The following is a 25530-nucleotide window of genomic DNA, read 5'->3' as shown; positions in this document are numbered from 1 at the left end:
GCTGTATTGGTAAGGATATTGGAAAAACGATTACTGATAAAACAACTTACGTTATGCCAATATGGTATCACATATGAAACACACAGATATCATTGCCAAACAGTCCATATCACAACCAGCATTTCCGTTGCACATGGGAATCCTTGCATTTCTGATGAATTAATCACGTAATTGCTTGGACGAATACTGTCAGGCATGTAGCTACATGTGTGGAAACGTCAGGTTGAAGGAGGTCTGCGTCCTGTAAATACCCGACATGTTATTTCTTTCGTAACAAAAGACCTTCTTGTCCAACCTTTACAATCGACAGAAAGACGTTGAGATTGCGCGGAATGCGCCGAGTTAAAGGGACGCGTGTGATTGTATGTTATATGGTTAGGGAAGTGATTTAATCACGCAATAGACGTATCTCGCCAGGCTCCCTCTTAAGTAACCACAACATTTGAGAAGTTGTTGAAAGCAATGGAACAGACATTGACGTATTAAAAAACCCACAGTAGTAATAATTATGCTGTTGTTCGTAACAACCGAGTGCGTATTACAATTACCTAACAGAACCTTGACAAACATCCGATTTTGGTAACTATAATTCATCACTATTAATCCATACTTTTAGTGAGTGAGTAAGTTGGGTTTAACGCCGCTTTTACGAGTATTCCAGTTATATCGCGGCGTGTCAGCTTAATGTGGGAGGAAAGCCCGAAGTGATGCAGGTCTCAGACGTGTACCACTTCGGTGAAACCCACGAGCACGGGTATGGTGCTGACAAACCCAGAATCATAATCGGGACGAACAGGGATTCGAACCCACGTACAATAATAGGTTTCTGGCGTGCCCAAGGGACGCAACTCTGCACAGCGAATCGCGGCGCCTTAGACGAATGGGCCACCCGTGCCCCCAATACCAGTATGGGTGTCTCTGGAATATGCATGTCGTTTTGTTGTATTGAAACTTCTTTTAATAGGTTTTGCATTTTCGTTGTAATATTTTTTATAAATAGTTTTATTATTTTGAAAATATTCAAGAAAAACAGATGAGCTATATAACTTTGTGCATGTGGCAGTATATTTGCATATATCATTATAAAACTGATTATTAATCCTGGCTCCTTTCCATAACTCCAGCTTGTTTCCCCTTTTCGCCATATCTTCTGTCTGAGTACTTTTTTTACGCCATTTTAAGCAATATTCCAGCAATATCACGGAGCCCGACAGCAGAAATCAGCTTTACACATTATACCCATGTGGGTTTGTTTGTTTGTTGTTTAACGCTGTGAGCTACATTAAACATCTGTTCACTTGACTATACAGCTGTGTGGTACATAAAACACCGTACACTTGACTATACAGCTGTTAGCTACATTACACACCTGTTCACATCACTATACAGCTGTTAGCTACATTTAACATCTGTTCACTTCATTATACAGCTGTTAGCTACTTGAAACACCTGTTGACTTCACTATACAGCTGTGGGCAACATTAAACACCTGTTCACATCACTATACATCTGTTAGCTACATTAAACACCTGTTCACTTCATTATGCAGCTGTGAGCAACATTAAACACCTATTCACATCACTATACAGCTGTGAGCAACATTAAACACCTGTTCACATCACTATACAGCTGTTAGCTGCACTAAACATCTGTTCACTTCACTATACAGCTGTGAGCTACATGTGCACACCTGTTCACATCACTATACAGCTGCGTAGTAGAGATTGACACCTGTTCACTTCACTTTACAGCTGTGAACTACATATGGACACCTGTATACTTCACTTTACAGCTGTGAGCTACATATGGACATTATACAAAGTGTGGTACAGATGTACATGTGTTCCTTCACTACACAGATGCGTGCTACAAATGCTTTCTGTTCACTTCTCTATACATATGTGTGGCACATATGGACATGTACACATGGATGGTACATATGGACACACGTTCCTCCACTATACACATGGGTGGTACATATGGACACATGTTCCTCCACTATACACATGGGTGGTACATATGGACACATGTTCCTCCACTATACACATGGGTGGTACATATGGACACATGTTCCTCCACTATACACATGGGTGGTACATATAGACACATGTTCCTCCACTATACACATGGGTGGTATAGATGGACACATGTTCCTCCACTATACACATGGGTGGTACATATGGACACATGTTCCTCCACTATATACATGGGTGGTACACATGGACACATGTTCCTCCGATATACACATGGGTGGTACATATGGACACATGTTCCTCCACTATACACATGGGTGGTACATATGGACACGTTCCTCCACTATACACATGGGTGGTACATATGGACACATGTTCCTTCACTATACACATGGGTGGTACATATGTACACATGTTCCTTCACTATACAGATGTGTGGTACATATGGACACATGTTCCTCAACAATACACATACATATGGGTGGTACATATGGACACATGTTCCTCCACTATACACATGGGTGGTACATATGGACACATATTCCTCCACTATACACATGGGTGGTACATATGGACACATTTTCCTACACACTACATATGTGTGGTGCAGACACACGCCACGTTCAGTGATTGACCATGAGTGAGCTTGATGTAACGCCGTTTTAAATAGCATTTCAGTTTGATGAAGATGTGAAGAATTGATGTGGGAGAAGAACCCAAGGTGATGAAGATACATTGGTCACTAGGTGATACCCACGAGCAGGGGTGTGGTGCTGACCAATTATCATATCAAAGCCTGACACGCCCAAAAGGCCCCGCGTCTCGGCCACCCCTCAAGACATATAGTCTTATTGAAAGGCATAACATCACAGAGTGTAAATGCAAAGCAGCAATGCTGAAGGTGCTAATGAAGGATTCTTTATTTGTCGCCAGATTCCTCATTAAATTTTAAAATCCGTCCGTCGATAGACACACAGCTCCGCCAACGTTGAACCCAGCTGCACACAACCACAACACGTCAGCGAATCGCCTGGGCTTTCTAGGATATCGTCGAGTTCTCTCAGATAGTCCTATCTGAAGTTCCCTCAGATAGCCACTCCCTAGGGGCAAGCCAATTTTGATGAAGTATTATGAGATGCCTCTATTTGCCGAATGGCTTGTTTCATAACTATGAGGCGTTGTTTATATCAAGTATCAAACTAAATATGGCCAAGATCCATCAACATTTCTTGCATCATCATTCCGAAACCACATTATTGTATGACAGGAGCGGCAAGAGAAAGATGGATGACAGCCTTTGACAATATGACCAATGACAAAAGTCGTTAATCATGTTACGCTGATCAATAACGCAAAGTTTAAAAGTTCTTTGACAAGTGATTTGAGACGCTTGAATGTGGGTCTCGTCAATGTCAAGACGTTTCCCACAGGATATAGATTCTGATTGAGGCTTCACGTTCCTAACATCACTCATTGGACATTTAGAGCTGGACGAAGGGTCAGTCGCGGTGGTCAAGTAAGCAACGATAGGCCTTGTGCTCTTGTGAGGCATGAAAGAAGCAAAAGGCCTTCCTGACCTTATATCAAGTGTCGGCTTGATGTGTGAGGAAAGCCAGGAGTGATGAGACCTAGACGAATACCACTTTGGTGAAACCCATGAGTGCTGGTGCTGACAAGCCATGACACTTAATCGGGGTGAACCAAGACTGTCACCTACTACCGGGATAGGTGCAGCAAATTGCAGCGCCTTAGAGGACTGGGACCCAGCTGACATCTAATTATCTGCCGTTTCACAAACACCCGTCAATTTACATCATATCTCAGACAATCACCTCACCTGCAAAAGGTTAGGGACATTTGAATCTAGCTTATAATTACGCTTTCCTAAATCAGTGTCTGATTTGGCGACACTATTGAGGATTAGAGAATTTTTAACAGCCAAGATATACGCTAGAGCTATTATTCAGGAATAGGACCCAAGTGACAATTTGACGATCATGTGTATCTTCATGTACACTTATAAAATAGACAGCATGTCCACACTTGTAACCATGAAAGGGGCGTGACACCTGTGATCTCTCGTGACGTTGGTCATGAATTAAAACACGTAAACAAGTTACATCCCACGTTCATCACATCATTTCTGTAAACGCCTGTACTTGAGAGGACCCACACTCTCCTTATATCGTTATGGTTGGTCTTTGTAGCACCTCTTATGTAACATCAAACATTATTTGAAGTTGTTCCAAAGTCTTTCGTTTTTTCTCTTGCCAAAAGTTGAGTGTATTTATTACAACCTTTTTGTTGTTCATTATCAGGACATCATGCTGGTAAAACAGTTCAGGCATAAAAGACGTCATATGTTTTGACGCAACTACATTTTTTTACATGTACATATTAACACTAAGGAAACCAACCGTATGTAAGTTGTTTTGCTTAATGTTAAATCCCTAGGCTAGTTTTAACAACCTCGCCCATTTAGTACCACAATCTATTTCGCTGTTTTTCAGCGGGGCATTAGCGTATCCAGGGATGTGGTTGGATTTAACGCCGCTTTGAACAGTATTTCAGTTCTGTCACGGCGTGTCAGCTTGATGTGGGACGAAAGCCTGATGCTTGTCTTTGATGCTTACCACTTAGTGAAATCAACGATCACGGGTATGGTGCTGCAAAAACAGACGCATAACAAATTAAACTGGGATACAATGGCATGAATCAACCAAGTCAGCAAGCCTGACACCCGATCCTGTTCGGGTCGCCACTTACGACACTCGGATCGTCACTTACGACAAGCATAGTCGCCTCTTTAGACAAGTATGGTTTGCCGAAGACGTATAGGAGAAACCATTTCTACGAGGGATTACCAGCGATTGTTAACCCTGACATGAGGTGACATACCGATGGGGCCGTATAAACCGACTCATCGCATAGACAACGTTTTTTATTAGATAACTGTAATAAAAACTCTCAAATGTATAACCTGTATCGGAGATGAAATATCGCCTGCAGTCGTGAACTCGGTTCAATGAAACCGGTGACCTCAGCACGTGGGTTTCGCAACGGTGCGAAATCTGCACGTGCGTCTCGCAATGGCACGAAATCTGCAGGTGCGTCTCGTAGGCTGTTTGTAGTTTTTGTTCTATCAAGGGTTTACAATGATTGTAAGCCCTCCTGCGAGGTGTTACAATCGTTGTAATACCTCCTACGAGGTGTTACCACAATTTCAAAAACTCCATATCGAGTTACACAAACAGCCAGTAGGTTTATTACAATTCTAAACCGGTCCGGTACCATGTGTTCAACTTACTCTTGTGCCTGCCGTCATAATGTTTCGGTTTCTTCTGTACCCTAAACACACTTTCAATAAGCTCCACTGTCGAACAAGGCGGTTACCAATGTTTCACAATGTTGTGTAGACAGTCGTCCAATTCATCTCATAGACTCACCAAAGGTCAGTATATTTGTTACGCAATCTAAAAACACTTTAAAGGGAAATATATCTGACACTAAATAATCTTACTTCATCAAGGCTTTCCAACTCTTTGAAGCTCAGATGCAACGAGAACCCAGGCAGTCGTTTACATTGCATTCCCTGATTACCTGCAGCTTCATTGCTATCGTAAATGCATTACGTGCCTCTGAACTGATAGCCTTTGCATTGGGCAAGAGAAAGTAACATTCGTCGAGAAGGATACATGGACTTCAAATGAGGTTCTTCCCATGACAAGTAATACCGGATTAACCAGAAAAGGAAAGGGTTTGCATGGCACGATTACATTATATTTAAACTACGACATAAAGAGAAATAATAGAGGAATGTGTCTCAGTATGCATCATATGTGCCGTTTACAAATTCATAGACTGAATAAGAGTGAGTGGGTATGGTGTTACACCGCTTTTAGCAATATTCCAGCAATATCACGGCGGGGAACACCAGAAATGGGCTTCACACTTTGTACCCATGTCGGGGATCAAACCCGGGACTTCGGCGTGAAGAGCGAACGCTTTAACCACTAGGCTACCCCACCACCCCGAACAATGGAATGTGAGTGGAAGGTAGTAATGCAAAGGTCATGTTTGTTTGTTTGTTTGTTTGTTTGTTTGTTGTTTCACTCAGCAATATTGCAGCTGTATGGCGGCGGTCTGTGAATAATCGAGTCTGGACCAGACATCCCAGTGACTGACATCATGAGCATCGATCCACGCAATTGGGATCAGGAGCCTGACCATCCGATCCCGTTAGTCGCCTCTTGCGACAAGCATAGTCGTCTTTTATGGCAAGCATGGGTTGCTGATGACCTATTCTACCCAGGATCTTCATGATCACTGGTCGCTCTTACAATGATTTTTTACGAGTGCAGTCATGTTTGAGTTTAAAGGAAAACAAAAACACAGTGATTCCTGAACACATGTTTATAATACACTTGGAGTCGTACAATGGAGTGTGCGAAGATTTCATGTGATTATGGAAATGGTTTAAACGCTTATAATTATATCAGGTATAATATAACAAGAGGAGAAGATCGGTGCCATGGTTCTTTTGAATCAATCGCATCTGCTTAGGAAACATGTAATGAGGCAAACTGTCTAGACATGTTCCTGCATCCCATAACATGGATCGTAAACATCCATATGACCATAAACCCAAGTAAATGATATTTGATGCAAACATGATTGCAGTCATTATTTAATGCATTTCAAACCCATCTTCAGCTGAATGTCCTACTGAGGGTAAAATAAAATAGGTCATATTCACGAGAAGAAGAGAGTGAGAATGGTTTTACGCCGCTTTTAGCAATATTCCAGCAATATCACGGCAGGGGCACCAGAAATGGGCCTCACACATTGTACCAATGTCGGGAAACGAACCCGGGTCTTCGGCGTGACGAGCGAACGCTTTAACCACTAAGGCTACCCGACCACCCCGAGAAGAAAAGAGCACAAGTGTTTTAAAAAGGTTTCAGTTGACTTAATTCAATCTTAATATTAATAACTATATAAAACCTCACATCATTATGCAAGTCCATACAAACATCGCCTCACAATAGGTGAGCTTGTAATGTTTGTTTGTTTGTTTGTTTGTGTGTTGTTTAACGCCGTACTCGGCAATATTCCTGCGATGTGACGGCGGTTTGTAAATCATCGAGTCCGGAATAGACAATGCAGTAATTGACAACATTAGCATCGGTCCACGCAACTGGGATACGATGACATGCATCAACCAAGTCAGCAAGCCTGACCACCCGATCCCGTTAGTCGTCTCTTACGACAAGCATAGTCGCCTTTTGGGTTGCAAGCATGGGTTGCTGAAGACCTTTTCAAAACGGGTCTTCATATATACCTGCCCTGTGGCTCAGTGGGAAAACGGTTGGTTACAAAACTTAAAACGATATGTGAGTTTGCAGGTTCGATTCCCGTCATACCGTAACGATTTTTTTATTTCTTCTCTTTGATTTTAGAACATTGGACGTTTGAAACACCAGTACAAATTCCATCTGCTACTCGACTCGTCAATCACTGGATCGTCTGGTCCAGACTCGATGATTTGCAGACAGCCGTCATATAGCCGGAATATTGTGAATAGAGTGCGACGTTAAACAACAAACAAACAAACAAACATCATCAAAATTGCAGCCATTAAAGCCAATGTAGGTTCACCTAGAGTTGCATCATGGTGACTCAGTAAATGGATATTACTATACTATGTCCAAAACATTCAGCTGTGTCAATTATTATTGGTTAACATTTACAGTGATCATTCATGAAACTGAAAAGAGCGTCATTGATAAATATTGATGAATCAGAATGGCTCTGAATCAATACCATCTTCATACGAAAGTGCTTTGAAAATAATTATGCAAAACATTTTATGTAAAAGTTTAAAAGACACTTACTACTAACATCGAACATGCTTCTAGAAACTGCAGCTGACAATTCAACGCGCAGTGTGTTTGACATTGGCTACAGCTTCTATCAATAATTATACCGTAGGTTCAGTGCGTTGTATTAAGCTCTGACATTACTAATATGTTATCTAGCAAAAGGAATCATTTTCCTCCTTTTTGATGTTAACAAAACTTTGCAAGTTTGAAGATATACGTGTTCAAATGTTTCAAAAACATGAAGGTTTATCATAATGCTTGTTGACTGGTTACACAAAAAAGATACACAAATTACATATCACTGTTGGCATGATATTAATTAAATGGAGCTAATAACACAGTAAACGCAACATGGTGGATGAAATAAATGTCATATTTTACTCAAAAGATAAAACAAATCATGCCTGCCTTTTAATACAACCTTTGTAAGTTTTTCTCAAATGGAAACATATGTAATCAATATTCGTTTGAAATGAAATCTCCGCCGAAAAGAAGAAGTTAAATTACACGTCAATACGGAGATTTTCATTGAAAGAGAACGGAGGTTTAGTCTAAGGTTTTTCAGTAAATTGTTCGCTCGCCTATGTTACCAATTATTAACGACAGGTTGTTCAAGCCATGTACACAGTCTGTTTATCAGGAAACGGCCATGCGGGGTTTCTGGTCAGAATGCATCCCCGTGTCTTCGTGTTTGTGGTACGGGGATCGGGTGGTCATGTGACAAGTTACTGTTGCTTATGGACAAAATCCAAATGTTCATGATGTCAGTCACTGGATTGTCTGGTCCAGACTCAATTATTTACAGACCGCCGTCATATAGCTGGAATATTGCTGAGTGCGGCGTTTAACCACAATCCAACCAACCAGCAAGGGCATTCACATCACAACAGCGTGGTAGAGTTTTTATCAATAATGATTTATGACATATGTGTGTCTACCATGCCAGAATGCCATCACTCTTGCATGTAAATGAATGAATGAAGTACCGACTGTACCTGGTAGAACAACATATACATCACTGTCAAAACACCCGGAAGCCGACTGCACCTTGTATAACAGCATATATGAATGAATGAGTGAGTGAGTGACGCCGCTTTTAACAGTATTCCAGTTATATCACGTCGTGAGAGCTTTATGTAGGAGGAAATCCCGACGTGATGCAGGTCTCAAACGTTTACCACTTCAGTGAAACCCACGAGCAAACCTATGAATGAATGAATGAATTAATTAATGCATGAATGAATGAATGAATGAATGAATGAATGAATGAATGAATGAATGTCCTCCAGAGTTGGCCCAGGGAAGATCCGAGGTAGCATAGGTCATCAGCAACCCACGCTTGCTGTAACAAGCGACTATTCTCTTCTTAAGAGGCGACTAAAGGGATCGGGTGGTCAGGCTCGCTGACTTGATTGATGCATGTCAGCGATCCCAATAGCGTGTATCGATGCTCATGTTGCCAATCACTGGATTCTCTGGTCTTGACTCGATTAATTGGCAGACCGCCGTCAAATAGCTGGAATATTGCTGAGCATTGCGTTAAACAACAAACAAACAAAAAACAAACAAACAAACAAATGAAATGGCAGAAAGACAGTATGATGGTTTGCTAAGTATCGTAATCAAGCTCGTTAGTCACGTCCATGGACATCTGCACCGAGAAAGAATGAAAGCATATCATCATCGTCAAGCATATCTTTTTTCACATCTACATCTACATCATGAATATCAATCAGACATGAGAAAAAAGATTTCTGTCGGGCATAAAAATTTCACAGTGCAAAATAATATAGCAATCATAGTCATAGCAATGTCTATTACAATGGTTACATTCTTTCAACTCTTTTGCTCTTGGTCCGTTTTTAATACAAAGTTTTAGGGGTTGTCTTAAAGGTAGATAGACATACATTACATTATAAAAAAAACATGCATTTGTAACCGTTCATGAATTTTATGGTACCGTGAAAGATCTGGTCTCTGTGCTAGTCTCTCTCTCCAAATGTACTGTTCATTCTCTGATAGACGTCTGATTACAAGAGCGCGCCAAGCCGATTTAGTTGGGAATGAACCACTATCAATATATTCTTTGATATAGTTCTCTAAATGATATTTTTAGCAGTATTTAGAAGGATGCTGCATATGCTTACTGGGCGGCTAATATTAGACAATAGCTTTGGTGAGTGAGTGAGTTGGGTTTAACGCCGCTTTTAACAGTATTCCAGTTATATCGCGGCGTGTCAGCTTAATGTGGGAGGAAAGCACGAAGTGATGCAGGTCTCAGACGTTTACCACTTCGGTGAAACCCACGAGCACGGGTATGGTGCTGACAAACCTAGAAACATAACAATCTCATGAAAATCAGATCTTAGGTCTCGCTACCGCTAAACAAAGATCTGAGGACATCCCATTACGGGTCACGTCAGCACGACCTTTCATCCAACCAATCAGAGCGTCGCCTACCAGATCCTGAAAGTGACACTCGGAATGTGTTTTCTAATCATGCAACCTCGAAATATTTAACAGAGAGTATTCCGAACGACAGTAACTGGTTTTATGATTATATCCATACAATCTGGGCCATCTATAAGCCATTCCAGAATGTTGTTTTGGTCAGTTTGAACTTTTTGTAATCGAGAATACGTTTCAAAATATGTTTCGAAGCGTAGTCGCCAGTTTGAAACTAGTGTCGTAAAGCTTGAGATTGCTTCCTTCTGATTGGCAAATGTCGATTTCTTGTCAGTCATTTCATTGGTCGGTCAATGTTCGCGAAAGGTCGTTCTGACGTGACCCGTAATGGGATGTCCTCAGATCTTTGGTTAGCGGTAGCGAAAACTAAGATTTGATTTTAATGAGATTGAGAAACATAATCGGGGAGAACCGGGATTCCAACCCACAATCATAGGTTCCTGGCGTGCCCAAGGGACGCAACTCTGCTCAGCGACTCGCGGCGCCTTAGACGACTCGGCCACCCGTGCCCCAATAGCTTTGGTTGCAATGTGAGCACAAAATAGATCTTTTGGTATTGAGTTACAATCGTTATTGCAGAGCCTTCCTAATAATTGTAGTCTACATTTATCGATGTTGTCATTCATTGACCACATTCCCATGTTAGAAATTGACGAATTGGTTGGATGTCTTTTACCAGATCCTTGTATATGGCGAGCAGAGTAGCGTTGTGTACATTCAACCATGTCAAGTTCTTTACCGTATAAGGCTGGTCTAAAAATGCAGCAAACACTTGTGATTCTCTTTCTAGGTAAAAATTAACACATTCTAAAACGGTGAATACAGACATGATTGCTCCATGTTCTTTTCTGAAACCAAATTGTAAAACATCGGGGAATGATTGGAGATTACCGGGTGTATATATATCCATTCTACTTGAAATAATTTTCTCTAGGAGTTTAGATAGACACGATGTAGTCATGACCCTGTAGTTACGTGGATCATTTTTTTTGTTTTTGACATTATAAATAGGTATTATCATACCTTGTCTGAAGGCACATGGATAATACTGGGATGCAAGTATTTGATTGAATAGGTGTTTGAGGATTACTACAAGCATCTCTCCTCAAAATATCAGGTGTTCATTTGTGATACCATCAGGTCCTGGAGATTTGTTTCTTTTAAGGTTGTGTATATGTGATCTGATTTCTGAGACTTGATTATTTGTATATAAGATATCATCCAGTGGATCATGATTATGACGATTTTGTTCCACAATATGAAGTTTTGATACAATCGGGCGTTTAAAGTTTTCGTCAAAATCATCAGACAGGTGAGGTTTTGCCAAGTCTGAATAATAGTCACCCCACAGTTTACATAACTGCTGAAGAAACAGCGCTTCGTCCATTTTAAACTAGTTTATTGATAACTGGGCTCTTGCGTCTCAACTTACGAACATGTTTATAGAATGTATTTATATCGGCTTCACATGTCTTTCCTAGTTCTGTACTTATTTTCTTGCGCTGTTTACGTTTTGATTTTCGATATAAACGTTTAAGTTCCCTTTTTGCATCTCTAAAGGATTTGTATTATCTAGAGTTACCTCCCCGTGGTCTATTGTCCGCTATCCATCCTCGTTTGGCCACCATCATTACAAAGTGGGACTGATTTAACCGATCATTTTTCCAACAGGGCTTCAAATGTGATCTATATACACTTTAGGGGATATGGTTTGAGATGGCATTCAAAAGACATTTACTTGGCTGACCGTTAAGAGGCTCTATGGCATCAGGTTAAACGTGGTCAGGTGCTATACATACGGAGGAGAGAAACAGAGTATAAGCTGTTTGAGGCTCTATGGCATCAGGTTGAACGTGGTCAGATGCTATACATACGGAGGAGAGAAACAGAGTATAAGCTGTTTGAGGCTCTATGGCATCAGGTTGAACGTGGTCAGATGCTATACATACGGAGGAGAGAAACAGAGTATAAGCTGTTTGAGGCTCTATGGCATCAGGTTGAACGTGGTCAGATGCTATACATACGGAGGAGAGAAACAGAGTATAAGCTGCCTATAACTGTATTTTCTTTGATTCCCATGCTTGACTAGAAGTAAACCGAAGTCAATTAGCTATAAGGAGCTTATGGTCATACAAGGTTTTTCTGTGGCGATTCATGAGTTAACCCCAGTGATCTAACACTGCACGTCCTCAGCCAGTGGTGCCAAACTTACGATTGCGATTAATGCAATATTAACTATATAATTGAATGTTCTAGCCAAGGAAGGAAGAACGCACCTCCCCTTCCAATTTTCTACATGAATTGGTCAAATAGGATCTTAGCTTCCTTGCACAACGGAAACGATGACATTCAATAAACGGCCATTGAAAAAGGAACTTTGTGTTGCAGTGACGGATACAAGGATATTTCTTGATTAGTAACAATGACGTTGGTCCCTTTTAAGGGCGTTCGAGTATCTTGCTGTTCCTTGTACAAACACATCATCTCGAAATCGATTATGAGTGCACTGTATATATTAGTGCAAAATACTAATTTGCGATTGATATGCATAGAAACCAATGGCATGTATTGTAGCATGTCACAATCTACAGCCCCTTATTCTATACTGAACCGCAAAAGAAACGTCACCATGGATAGATATATGAGAAACCTTATTTGACCAAACACTGTAAACATACTTTGAGACATATTAAAAAGATGAAACTTGGCAAAACTGATCATCGAGGTTTAAATTAAAGTGTCAAATGTACTTAAAGTGAAAGACAACACTAGTCTTTGGGAAAACGGCATCACATGTCAATATCTCGTGTGTCCGCCATGTGCATTGATGACTGCGATGCAACGTCGATACATGGAATGTTTGAGGCGGTTGATGAAGGCCATAGGCACTTGAGCCCACACTCTGAGGAACGCCTGACGCAGTTCAGCTGCAGTTGTCGGCCTTGGTCGGACGTCATTCAGCCCTCTTTGAATCTCGTCCCACATGTGCTCAGTGGAATTTAAATCGAGGGCAGACCACTGCATGGTTCTGATGCCATTCTCCTGGAGGAAGTCTCTTGTTGCTCTCGCAGTGTGGGCACGGGCGTTATCATGCTGAAACTCGTGGTTGCGGCAACGTACCAAATGGCGTGTGGTCTCAAGACTTGATCAATGTACCGAGCTGCTGTGACACCATTGCCTCCCCCTAGACCGATGTTCTGGAAGACCGCAGGACCGACCCTCTGTGCAAGACCAATTCCACCCCACACCATGATGCTCGGACTACCCACGAGTCTCTGTCAACAACACAAGCATCCGAATAACGTTCCCCACGGCGTCGCCAGACTCTCTCTCTCTGCCATCTGCTGTTGAGATACAGTAACGGCTCTCGTCTGAGAAGAGGACTCAGGACACTGCTGGTGGCGCCAATGCTGGTGCTGTGTTGCCCACTGAAGACGGTCCCGTGGTGTTGTGGTGTCAGAATGGGTCCTCGGTGTGGCCTGTGATAGTGGAGGTGTCAACTCGTCAATCGTCGACGCACTAATATGTCGCTGGTGTGTCCCCATGGTCTGTCGAGCCGTTTCCGCAGCGATCTTGAAGATGCTGTTGCACAATCTGACGATCCTGACATCGGGTGGTGACCTACGTGGCCGGTCATCTGTAGGGTTAGTGGTCTGGTACCGTTGCCGGAGCCTGTAAATGGTCCTTACGTGGACTTGAAATGCATTGGCTACTTTCCGGACGGTTTGTCCAGCTTGCAATCGTCAAAGGGCTTGGTGTAATATAATAACGAATGAATGTTATCCGATCTGGGAGGATTTTTATAGGGCAAGAAATGGGGGAAGGCATGTGCTTTTCATTTTGCACGGAACTCACGTGCATCGGGTTACCATGGCCGTTACCGTGATGCGTTTGGGCGATTGGTTTTATCGTCATCTGCTTTTTTTTATCATCGAACTTTTGACTTTGACAAAAAGTACCCAGATATTTAAATGACAACTTTTCATGCAATGTTACTTGGGGTGACGTTTCTTTTGCGGTTTAGTATATATGGTTAGGGACCTGAGCGATATAAACATTGGAGGCATAACGCATTATTGTCAATCGTGAGGGTTGTTAGTCCCCGTATCTACTATGTACAATGTTCACCACACATCAATTTGTTACGTCTTTCTTTTGAAAATAATAATATTGATGAAACGAATCAATATTAGACTATATGTTTTGAATAATAACAATACACAAAAAGTTTCTAAACTTGTTGAACTAGTGATCAGCATTAAAACTTACCTTAATTGGTCACATAGCACAGTTAATCTTTTCATTTTTCTTAGAACCTGGTATTTGAAATGTCCTGAAACTTTGTCCTTTGTCACAATAAGAAGATGCAACTTCGAGAATATTATAAAGTATAATGTTTATTGAGAAAGCGTAATTATTTTCAAATAATATTTAAACAGTTAATTAAAAGCAAAGTAGTTAACACTTTCTTTGGAAGAACAAGGCATAGTTAGTTAGTGTGAATGACGACTATTTTAAAGTACTTTCAAGGCGTCATGATCAACATCCAACCTTTGACAACTTGTCGACAACTGTGCAAACATAATATGTCTTGTTTCACTGTCGAGACCATGTGTATTACTGACTTACTCACTCACTAACTCACTGAAACATGATAATTTATATTAATATATATTATCAACTGTAAATACTTTTGTTTCAATTGTTTTCAGGAAGTATAAAAAGTGTTAACATTCCTGGTCATCCTTTATCATGTAATTGAGTGAGTGAGTGAGTGAGTATGGTTTTACGCCGCTTTCAGCAATATTCCAGCAATCTCACGGCGGGGGACACCAGAAATGGGCTTCTCACATTGTACCCATGTCGGGAATCGAACCCGGGTCTTCGGCATGACGAACGAACGCTTTAACCACTAGGCTACTCGACCGCCCCTTATAATGTAATTAATTCCTGAAAATGGGAAGATAATTTCATCAACTTCCTTAATACAATTTGCACTCTGTGCACACACATTTGACAGTACGATTTTATGTCTAAGATTAGGGCCATTATTGTTATTAGTCAGTTAGGAACGTTGACAAGGCTAAATCCAGCATTTATATATGCTTTGAGACCAGTGAAGATTCCGGGGTAGAATAGTTCTTCAGCAACCCATGCTTGCAGTAAAAGGCGACTATGCTTGTCGTAGAGGCGACTAACGGGATCGGGTGGTCAGGCTCGCTGACTTAGTTGATGGATGTCATCGTATCCCAATTGCGTGGATCGATGGTCAAGATGTCAATCACTGGATTGTCTGATCCATACTCGATTATATTTACAGATCCCCGTCATATAGCTGTAATATTACTGAGTGCGGCGTTAAACAACAACCACACAATAGTCTGTGAATGCGAACGATGAGCAGACTATCTTATGTAAGTTTACCCGCGCCGAGGAGCGTCTTCCTCGTTATCGATTCAGTGTTGCTCAGTACATCTGTCGAGAGTGTTAAAGCTGGCACGATATCGTGTTTCTATCGATTTTTAAAGTACTTTCGGACCAGTTTTCTTTCAATGACCATGTTTTATAAGCAAACGAATTGCTACGGAACTAGGAACGTGACATATTTCTTTACGGTTTCCGTGGATCTAATTTCAAAGGGTTAATGTGATGTCAAAGGGTTTTCTATTGAGTAGTGATGTCTCTAATCTGAACCCCCGTGATGAATGCAAACGCAAGTTCAGGATTTGCTTGTGGATAAATCTTAACCAAACACTGAAGCCAAATATGTACTCGAATTAGGACTTTTAACACCACCTTGATCGAGTATGATTGATTGGATATTTGTGACTGATTAAATGGATTGGTGAAATCTTGTATTGGCCCAATATCTTTATGATAAAATATTACTTTCAGCATTGAGAGTTTCGTGAAGGTGAATCTCCTTATAAACAACACTAGTATTACACATTGACACGTTGCGTATTAAAAGGCCTGTAAAACTATACATGGTGCTGCTGGTTAAAAAGTCCACCTTACTAGGTCTTCGTGATGTACCTCTTTAATAGCCGATAGCCTGTTTCACATTCAGGAAGAATCTCCGTCAGTGCACAGAATGACAAAGTAAGGGTTGCAGTTGTTGTATCTTTACTGATCGTGTTGCTATTTTTTAAGCAAATCCTTTGAAAATTTCTTTAAAAATATACACTATGTCAGCGTGTGTCTGGCTGAATGTGGACTTCGTAAACCTTTTTCTAACGATTTAGATTTTGGAAAATAATAATTATAATAATAATGATAATAATTGTCAAGACTCACGATGAAAACAAGGCATTCCACAGTTTTCTGAAACGAGCCAAGGATGTGGGACATAATCTCAATGTCAGTGTTAATTATGTTAGGGTCAGCAACACTAATGAGTCCTTCGCTTGGATGAAGTCGTCTGGCCTGAAAAGTGAAACAGAAGGCTTTCTGTTTGCTGCTCAGGACCAGTCACTTCCCACTCGAAACCGTCTGTGTATGCGTTTGCATGAAAATGTAAATATGAAATGTAGATTATGCAATGAATTTAATGAAACTGTCCAACACATTGTCAGTGGATGACCAGCTTTGGCACAAACACACTATCTTAAACGACATGATGGCGTGGCTCGATCATTTTATTACCGTCTTCGCCATGCTTGTGATTTTGACACAGAGGCCCATCCATGGTACGACCCGGAATATGTAGAGGGCGTTATGTAAAATTATCAATACAAAATCCTTTTGAATAGGCCCGTACACAGCCTCAGACGTATCCAAGCCAAAAAACCCGGTTTTGCTGCCAGGAAAACCGGGTTGTGGCCCTTCTGACAATCTGGGTAATGCAGAAGGCTGCATTGTCTTCACATTCTCCGAAAAGTTCCGGGTGGGTTTGACTAGGCAGCGCTTCCTGGGAGATGTCCCATTCGTTGTCTGGGCTGCGTGTAGAGGGGGCAAGGGCCCTGAGCTAATGATGAGCCTAACCAGCCTGTGCCAGGATCACGCAGACCCTCTTTGCTGCATTCTTTATTTTAATCCGTAAATAATAATAATAATAATAATAATAATAATGAATGCATTTGTATGGAGCAGCATTCACTGTACGTAAGTGACATTTTCACAGTATCATGTTGCCCATCAATGATGACGCCAAAATTATTTATATTCTTATTTCCCTCTGACCCATGAACAAGAACAGTCATATCACAACGCATCTTATAGTAACCATTCCTTTTTGCCTTTTTGCAATTAAACATGAAGACACTGTTCAAATAGACATGTTTGGCAGGTCATAGGGAAGTAATAACTAAATACATGTTAGTAGTTCAGAACTAATCGTCAATAAAAACTGCGATCGACGTAGCCGCCTATCCAATCCATCCCACAGGTGCTCTATCGGCTTAGAATCCGGGGATCTGGAGGGCCAGGAGAGAACATCAACGTTGTTGTTGTGTGGACAGGCTCTTGTGACCCGTGCTGTAGGCGGTTGAGCGTTGTCCTGCTGGAATACACCGTTGCCGTTGGCTGCAAATATGAGGACGTGTGGAAGGAGAATTTCGTTGATGTATCGTTGAGCCGTAATATGGATATGGCCCAAACCTGTCCTGCCATGATGAGAGATAGCCGCCCACATCATAACGCTACCACCACGAAACCTGCCCACTTCCTGTACGCAGTTACCGGCGTAACGTTCTCCCCGACCCGTGCTCTTCCATCCCCTCGACGGAGCAGAAAATCTTGATTCGTGGCTGAACCAGACATTTCTCTATCGCAGATGAGGTCACACCCCGTGTTGACGACACCATTGCAGTCGTTGTTGACGATGTTGTCCACTCAATATAACGCGTCGAACAGGACGTCTTGCTCGTAGACCTGCTGCTCTTAAACGGTTAGGTATGGTCTGGTCGGAGATTCTGCGCAGTCCGGGTATTTCGGATGCGGTTGAGGTGGCTGTCGTCCTTTCACGGATGTGGCGATCTAGGGCGGGGACGGCTACTTTTGGTCGTTGAAACCGATCCCATAACCTTGTGATGGTGCTGGGCGCTACATTGAAAACCCTGGCTACAGCTGATCGGGATTCTCCTGACAGCAAGCGGCTAATGTCGTTGTTTCTGTGCACTTCTGTTTATCTTGGCATGTTGTTGAACTGTCACTGTTCGATTGACGCAGATGCCAGGCAATCAAAAACCCTGCACTTTACACTGTTCATAGTGCTGCTGCACGTGCAGCTCCATGGCCCTTTTGAAAATGCACTGGATCATTTTGGTCCGGGAAATTTGTCACTGATGCTATAACACATTAAACCTCTACATGTTGCACCTCTTGGTCCGCTAATTTTGCTTTTATGGACAAAACTATCCATTTTGCGTATTTTTTGTGAGAGTATGTTAGCGGAATAAAGTAACTGTACATGCATCGACATTGATCATGCTGTTAATTTGCGTCAAGCATATAACTTTACCACCATCACTATTAAACGTGCAAACAATATTGGTCATCTCACTGTAGTAAACGATGCGTTTCATAACATTCACTCATACACAGGTTTGTCGCAACCATTTCTTACTACAGAACGCTATAATGGGGGGGGGGGGGGGGGGGGGGGGGGTTCTGACAGAACAAGGTTTATGCATAGGATACATCTAGCATCCGAACCATGATTACATAACCCTACACATGATGTTCAGGGATGCTGCTATATACCGTCAAGAAATCAGGATAGAAATGAAATGAATACGTCATCACCATAGAACTGTAACCTGGGTTTGTGATGGCAATAAGAAGGTCCAACACGGGCTACGGGTGTGAGTCTTTCTTGCCTTAGTAATATAATGACACCCTGTAATGTACAAAACAATAAGATTATAAAAACAGTACACAGGTTTGATGCACACATATATTAATACAATACAAAGCGACCTTTCATTTAATATAAACATGGTCTATATTCATTACATCAACATGAACTTAATAATCAATGATATATAAAATCAAGATCTAAACCCTGAAGTAAACAAACGATTTATCAAGGGCGATAACTCGATCCCGACATTACTGATAAGATTACAATATATAGATGGTCCATGGTTCTAAAATACAATGAAAATTACAAATACAATTACCACTTTGTTGAAACTACTATATTAATTCATTAACTGATCATACATTTGATATGATACACTATTTACAAAATATATTTCATGACACGACAAACATGTAAATTATCCGTACCCTGTGGGTGACACTGGGGTGTTTGTCCTCTCCAGGCAGCCGCCTTGCGTAGTAGCTATGCAGCTATCAGCAAACTCCTATTTACAGAATCAACCATGAATAAATATAACTAACTACAAACTATAATACAATGATTGACATTGCATACAAATTCAGCATTTACACAATGATAAAAATCAACGCATTCACACAAACATTCACACAAACATTCACACACAGAAAGAAGAAGGATGAAAAGCATTTATAGTGTTTACTTAGCCTTATTTAATTATTAACTTAGCAATATGGTGACACAATCACCATACCAAAGATAAGCATGTTAATAATATTGAAATAACATTCCACATCTTAGATAACATAAGTTATATTATTATACAAATACATACATAGATATTAGCTAGCAATTTTATAGATTACTAACCTTAATAACCGAATTATTTATCCCAGATCTGTCCAAGTCCAAATTGTTGACTGACTTCTGAATTGGTGTAGTGTCAAGTGCAAGATGGATGAAAAGTGCACAGTTTGAACAAGCCAATGGAAACAAGGCTTGGGTTAGAACAAAGAGAAGAAACAATGACACAAACATGGACCAACCCAACCACCCTCTACATCAAAAGTAAACTAATCCAGAAGCCCATAACTGATATTGAACTAAGAACCTCCTTTCCTAACAACTTAAAATGATATTACAAACCTAAAGGACCTCAAATAGATAAAACATATGTACAACAAAACTGTATGTTAAGACTTGTCTCTGCCACAGAACGAATTCGGTCTCAGTTGTCACTTGTCTGAAAGGCAACTTAGAGATTCAGTTGCATTCGAACATTTACATAGATTTTGTACATATATTTGTCTACCATTCCGAACGCCGACACTATTGCATGTACATTGTAACGTTTGTGATTATACGAGAACACATCATTCTACTACTTGTCGACAGTCACTGATTGACTGTATGGAAGATGAAACTGTGCTGGAATCAGATTGTGATTCCACAAAAATCGTGGGCAGTGGAGCATCAAATGTCTATAACTATATTTCCTTTGATTCCAATGCTTGACTACAAGAAAGCCAATTCGCTGTTCATGATCATACAGTGATTTCTGTGGCGATTCATAAGTAAACCTGATGACCTGACCTTGCACGTCTTCACCTGGTAATGGCCGACTGACGATTGTGATTATTGCAAAATTAACTCCATTATTGCATGTTATGGCCACGGACGGAAATGTACAGAACGCACCTCTCTCTTCAATTTTGCACATGAAATGGTCAAATTGGATCTAAGCTTCCTTGCATAACGGAACCGCTGACCTCCAGTTAACGGCCATTGAAAAAGACTTTTGTGTTGCAGGATACGTGGATTGTTCCTGGTTACTGATAAAGACGATGACGCATTTAAAGAGCGTTCGACAACGCTGAGATCTGTTGCTGTACCTAGTTAATAAAAACCTTCTTGAAAGTGCATCATTGGTTTGGTTCATAGTTTATTGCGAAAAAGTAATTTGTGATTGATATGATGAGTAACCAGTGTCACGTCACATTCTTGTTACCCTATTGTTTGATTTGGTAAGGGTGATATGATACATTGGAAGACATTATGCTTCAATCTTTTAGTCTTTCAGAGTCTCAGTCGGTTAATACCTTCTGTGAAACCGTTGGTCTGCTGAAGCTACAATTTGGCATCTGTTCGTCAATACTTACACTTTTGTTTGTTTGATGGTTCCTTTTTTCCTTTGATTTTTTTCCCACCGAACCACTCAAGCTAAACTGTGACTCATAAGCCAGACAACACCAGTGTTGCGTTTTTGCGTTAGAAAGTTTATTATGTTAAATGTATTGTTTTATATATGTGGCACATGCTTGAACACCACGAGAAATATCTAATGTAAAGCTTCCCACAACGAAGACCGTACACCTCACGCCAAGTCAACTTTACTAAGTACATCTGTCGAGAGTGTCAAAACTGACACGATATCGTGTTTCTATTGATTTTTAAAGTAGGTCCGGACAAGCAAACAAATACTTTCTTTGAACATATCAGGCGACAAAAGCCTTTGGATAATCACAAGAATGTTCTGGTAAAAGCTACAATAGTCTACTAAATTCCAACTATATCAAAAGAATGCGTCAACAAAACGCAATCAAACATCGATGACACCAGATGTTCTCTAGAAGCTGAGCGCAACAAGCCCCATCAATGGCAATGCAAAGGCAAACTAATCGCCAACTCAATATATACAGAAACACGTAACAAAGCAAAAACAGGGAACCGTATCAAACACTGTGAACAACGATTCGTCAAGCCTAAAATGTTGCTCATATGTCTACTTGACATTAAAAAATGAATCCCACACGAAAACTGCAACACCGATCAAACAACCTCTGAGCAAGAGTTGCAAGACCTCTCTCTCTCTCTCTCCCCCCCCCCCCCCCCCCCCCCCCCCTGCACGAGGTCCTGCAAATTCCCCGAAAAAAGGCAGACATCAAACGCCGTTGCTTGGAATCACTGCAAGATTCAAGGTATAGACAACCATCTGAAACCTGACGTCACTCCTTCTGCATATAGCCCAGGGATAGCCCCATGCCACTCAGTGCACTGATCCAAATACAAAAGGTCGAGGTGTTCCCACTCGTAATCACTTTGATTCATCTATATAATCATAGTATCAATATAACTGTCCAAAGTTAATACCAGAACGCTTTTTTACGGGATAGAGCTGAGAACTAGTAATTTTTGACAACAGACTGGATAGGATTCGAGAAGTCGAAGATGCATAATTAAAACGTCAACTCGGAGATGAACACGGTGAAGAGATCAAAGGAAAACGTGAAATCCATTACCGTGCCGTCACTAAAGCAATCACCCGACCAGGCAAATTGAGGATATTTCTTCAGCAATTAGCAACTCGTAACTGCCGTTTAGGACAGATAACAGCTGAATAGACGTTCTGTTCATCGGTTTCTTATGTACTTGTTGCATTGGTCTGTAGAGCATGAATTCTCCAGAGGAAATTCAGATTAGTCCACGTTGGTTCTAGTTAATTGCGTCAAATAATCAAGATCCTTGTACCTATGTAAGACTACAATAATAATGATGACTATCGTTTTAACGTCATTATGATCGTCATCACCGTCATCGTCACCGTCCTAATAGCCGTACCGCCTCCGTGGTTTAGTGGATAAGCCGTCTTCACGGAGAGCGGCAGGTCGGGCGTTAGCTCCTCGGTCACGTCATATCAAAGACGTTAAAAGATGGTACCCTGCCTGGAGTTCGGCACTAACGGGCTAAAACAAGGACGTTTTGGCTCGGGAGTCAGTATACAGCACACACACACACACACTCACACATACACACACACACACACACACATGCATGCACGTCGCTATTCAAGTGCCAACACCTTGAAAGTGAATTTAAACTCCATTTCACCTTCACCTCACCTATAAGTTCTGAGAGCTTGCGTCCAGAAACTACGACCGACGATTCAAGGCATAATGGGTTTTTGTCTGGTTATTGTTTCTATGAATATCCCTCAAAGGTTAAGGCCCCATCAATGACAAAGACGTCAATGTCATCCCATTTGAAGACAGTGAAGCATTACAATGTTTCAAGATAAACGTATTCAAATATTTGATATAATCATTTATTCATATCATCCTTGTGATTACTCATCTAGTTACGAAATAAAAGATACATGGTTCGAAAAAACATAAGCATGAATTAAACATAGTGAATCAAACAAACGTAACTTTTATTCAAAAATAAATAAATCAAGGTTTCATTCATGCCTTTTAAAACATCCTCACATTTTCTCAAATAGAAACATATGCAATCAGTATTCTTTTGAAATGAATTTACCAGAGCAAACGTCAATAAGGAGATATTCAGTGAAGGACAATTGTGGTTTAGTCTTTAAGGTTTAACCAACATGTTCGCTTGTCATGTTTACCATAAATGCCATCTGGTTGTTGAAGTTATATTTGAAGTCCGTTTCCTCACGACAATGCCCTGTAGATAGCGGGGACGAAGATAGAGAATACTGCTGGGAAGGGATCGCGAAGCTGGTGTATCGCTGGACTACATTTATGAAGTCAAAGGAGACTATATTGAACTATTTTCTATGAGAGGGCACGCTCTTCTGATTTACTCTTAACCCTGAAATGGTTAAAGGGTGTGAAAGATCACACCACTTTATACTGAAGTACTAATCCATTCTCTATCAACACATATTATCATATTATCACTGTTACCATTATCACATATAACTGCAAAGGTAGGGACATTGTCAAATAATCTTGGCGGTACAGATATCATAATATTAATTTGGGCACCTGTTGGTGGCCGTTGGTTTAAATTCTAGTTTCACCCCGATCCCAGCTCTGTCAATGGTTGGACAGAAGGATCATCCGGAATAGTGCACATGTTACAGAAGTGAATGGACCCATGGAGATCCGGGTTAGAACAGCTCTTCAGCAACGCATTATTGCCGTAAAAGGCGACTATCCTTGTCGTAAAAGGCGACTAAAGGGATCGGGTGGTCAGACTCGCTGACTTGGTTGAGGCATGTCATCGTATCCCAATTGTGTATATCGATGCTTATGATGTCAATCACTGGATTGTCTGGTCAATCCTCGATTATTTACAGATCCCCGTCATGTAGCTGTAATATTACTGAGTGCGGCGTTAAACAACAAGCAAACCAAACCAGAAGTGAATAAGAGATAGCGAGTGAGATGTTGGTGTTGCTTTGAACTATAGATCCGGTATATTAGGGCAATTTAGCATGAAGTGAATGGATATGCTAAACTGATGCAAGTTTTAAATGTAAGGCGTTGGTTCTAATGAGCTGGTGCATGGTTCTGACAGAACAAGGTTTATGCATAGGATACATCTAGCATCCGAACCATGATTACATAACTCGACGCATGGTGTTCAGGGATGCTGTTATATACCGTCAGGAAATCAGGATAGAAATGAAATGAAAACGTCATCACCATGGAAAGAATTCGGTCTCAGCTGTCACTTGTCTGAAAGGCTACTTACAGATTCAGTTGCATTCGAACATTTACATAGATTTTGTACATATATTTGTCTACCATTCAGAACGCCGACACTATTGCATGTACATTGTAACGTTTGTGATTATACGAGAACACACCATTCTACTACTTGTCGACAGTCACTGATTGACTGTATGGAAGATGACACTGTGCTGGAATCAGATTGTGATTCCACAGAAATCGTGGGCAGTGGAGCATCAAATGTCTATAACCATATTTCCTTTGATTCCCATGCTTGACTAGAAATAAGCCGAAGTGAATTAGCTATTAGCTGTAAATGATCATACAATGATTTCTGTGGCGATTAATGAGTAAACCTGGTGACCCTACCCTAGGCCTGCACGTCTTCAGCAAGTAATGCCAGACTAACGATTGTGATTATTGCAATATTAACTCCATTATTGCACGTTCTGGCCACGGACGGAAACATACACAACGCACCTCTCCCTCCAATTTTCTGCATGAAATGGTCAAATTAGATTTAAGCTTCCCTGCACAACGGAACCTATGACCTCCAGTAAACGCACACAAAAAACAGACACGTGGATAGTTCCTGGTTACTGATAATGATGATGACCCGTTTGAAGGGCGTTTGACGAAGTGGAGGTCAGTTGCTGTACCTTGTAAAATCTGACCTTCTCGAAAATGGTTTGATTGTTATTGTATTGCAAAAGGTTATTTTGTGGTTGTTATGATGAGCAGCCAGTGTCGCGTCAAGGAACAGAGTCCGGCGTTAAACAACAAACATCAGGCCTTACTCGGAAAAAGTAAAACCTCCCTAGAGATGACAACGAGATAGGAAGATACCTACAATACAATTGGCGAAAGTGGCAGTAGGTTTAAAAAATTTAATTAGACCCGTGAAGATCTGGGGTAGAATAGGTCTTCAGCAACCCATGCTTGTCGTA

Source organism: Haliotis rufescens, unplaced genomic scaffold (genome assembly GCF_023055435.1).
Source record: "Haliotis rufescens isolate VD_foot unplaced genomic scaffold, xgHalRufe1.0.p SCAF_29, whole genome shotgun sequence".
NCBI classification, from domain to species: Eukaryota; Metazoa; Mollusca; class Gastropoda; order Lepetellida; family Haliotidae; genus Haliotis; species Haliotis rufescens.
The sequence above is the reverse complement of the archived record's forward strand: the minus strand, read 5'-3'. Positions refer to the sequence as shown.